This window comes from Giraffa tippelskirchi, chromosome 3, assembly GCF_054371585.1.
Source record: "Giraffa tippelskirchi isolate mGirTip1 chromosome 3, T2T-mGirTip1v1.2.pri, whole genome shotgun sequence".
Lineage (NCBI taxonomy): Eukaryota > Metazoa > Chordata > Mammalia > Artiodactyla > Giraffidae > Giraffa > Giraffa tippelskirchi.
This window is the reverse complement of record NC_137277.1, coordinates 124,000,957-124,003,426: the sequence shown is the minus strand read 5'-3', so window position 1 is coordinate 124,003,426 and position 2,470 is coordinate 124,000,957. Positions and strand designations below refer to the sequence as shown.

The following is a 2,470-nucleotide window of genomic DNA, read 5'->3' as shown; positions in this document are numbered from 1 at the left end:
ATCCTACATGCCACAGTTGTAGGCAAAGGGTCCTCTCACTTTTCAATGCAACCTTGCAGAGCTGGCCAGCCACGCTGGCCCCATCAATTCTCCTTTGTAGAGATTGGAGGAGAGGGAAAAGCAGAAGTCCCAGAAGTAAGAACTTCTGGGAGTAAAAATCAGAAGTAAGGACTCTGCTTACCAGAAGTTGAAGCAGTGGAGCACAAAGGTGAGTGGAAACATGAGAACATAAGTGACCCTAATTTGACAAGGTCACACCAGAGCCAGAGCTGAAGGCTGGTGCCATTTCAAAGGACACCATAACATTAAAATGAACTAGAAATCTACTTCTGAGGCAGGTCTGGGGCAGATAAAAACCAAGGAGTTAGGATATATCATTGCTGGTAAACCAACCGAGGGAACACGGCAGCAGCAAGTTCAGAACTGAATCATCAGCTGAACAGAGTGTGGACAAAGTCAGAACTGCTAAAATGGAGCTCCTTCCACTGCCTGAATCCACAACCAGGAAGAGATTCCTTGAGGATGCAGTGCTGCTGGAAACACAATGGACATGGTCTTTAGTTGTCCTTGGACTTCTGGTCACATGATTGGCAACCTTCTTGTTTCAGCTGCATGAAAATGTTTGAAGTCAAAAGGGTTTTGTCCATACATTTTAGCTAAAGCACTCAACAGAATGTAGTACTACCTCCTTGCCCTGCCCAAGATGAAGCCAGTGAGGAGGTGGCACTGGGAAGGGAGGAGAGATAAGTTGAGGCAGCCCCTCAACTTCCTCCTGGGCCATCATAGTTTCCTCTTTAAGAAATAAAGCATTTCTTTCTCAGAGCAGGAGGAATGTGGGGTGGTGAGTCTCTGTCTGGGGAGCGTGTGAAATACATGACTTCACCATGGAGACAAAGAGCCTTGTTGAGTCATTAGCATTCCGGTCCCGTATCCACCTCTTGGTGTTGTAAGCTGGCTAGTCAGGGTTGAAAGGAGAGTCCAAAGTCAAGAAAGCAATGTTGACTGAGTCACATCAAAATGGAGCCCACAAATGCTGGTCCACACCATGGAGCAACAGCAGCTTAAGGTGCCCTTCCTTCACTCCGTGATTGTGTCTACCTATTCTTGGGGCACTTGGGTAAAAATCAGGTTGCTTATTTGCCCCTAGTGAACAGAGGGGCAGCAATGCCTAGAACAAGGTTCAGCTGTGTAAATCAAAAGCCTAATTCTCTAATGAGTAGTTAGGCTTGGTCATGTGACAGAGATGAGCCCGATCCACTCATGACCAGCACAGACTGAGATAGTACCCATGACTCTGAAGTGAGAGACAGGCAAGCATAAAGGACTTGGATCCATTCGTGCTTCTTTTCAGGACTCTGTCCCTACAAGGATGAGATGATTACTTTACTGGGTGCTTCTTCACATGCCTGAGCTCCCTGTCTTTATTCAGATCCATGGTTAAAACTTGCCTGTGCTAGGTGCCTCTGCCTCCAACCCTGGTGGAAGGTGAAGTGAACCTGACCAAGGAATCCTACCCAAGACAGGAAAGATGGACAGAGTCTTCCCATCTCTTCCTCTCAAAAGAAATACCTGTATTTGCACACAGACCTTCAATGACTTAACCCAGAAAATGCTAAGTGGAAGAAGGGAGGTGTTCATAGGCTTCTTTAACCATAACAATTAGGAAGAAATAAAACACCAGATTTGGAATGGGACACACCTGGTTTCAGAGTACATTATTCAGTGTGGTTTTGAGCAAAGTAATTTTTCTGTTTTTCCTCCTTTCCCCACTTTTTCCCTTCTTCTTCATAATAACACTTCAGTAAGCCCCCTCTCTCTACTCAGTTCATGAGGAAATTGAGGAAAATAATAACTGCTTCACAGAACTGTTGTGAGAGTTGAATTAGAGACTCTACATAACGCACCGAGTCCCATCCCCAGCACAGGGGAGGCATTTAGGAACTGGAAATTCCCAACCTTCCCAAAGTAATAACAGCCTCAGTCAGCTGACATGAGTATTCCAAGAGTTCAGAAAAGAACTTCATTGTTCATATTAGTCCTGGGTGTTCAGGCATCTTTCTCTTCCTTAGGCAACTGGAACACCCTTAACACAAGTGAGCTCCATCTCTGTCAGATAGTACGCTAGCAGGGCAGGATTATCATAGGCTGGCCAGGAGACCACAGGCACAAGTCGATGCATTGCTGTTTGGGAAACCCTCCCTCTGTGTTTAAAATTCTATGTTTTAAGAATAATCCTGAATAGCAGAGTTGAGAATTCCAGTGTTGACGGTTTCTTTAAAATCATCAGCCACAGCATTCTAAAGGCCAGTTTAGAAATTACTTTAATCAGCAGAATTTCCAACAGCAGAAAATTTAATTTAAAAATATTTAGAACTGGAAAGGACTTTGACGATAACTGAAACCAGACATTAGGTATATAAAGAGAATGAGGAAAACTAGACCAGAGGACTAGTGTCTTGCTGCTAGTTAC

At 44.5% G+C, this 2,470-nt stretch overlaps 1 long non-coding RNA gene across 1 annotated transcript; it reads left to right on the top strand.

The window, feature by feature from the left end:
* Positions 1-905: 905 nt before the first annotated feature.
* On the top strand, positions 906-1,694 carry LOC145541795 (uncharacterized). Its single transcript, XR_014079292.1, has 2 exons — positions 906-1,066; positions 1,430-1,694. It is a non-coding gene; the product is annotated as an uncharacterized LOC145541795 (long non-coding RNA).
* The last annotated feature ends 776 nt before the right edge of the window (positions 1,695-2,470 follow it).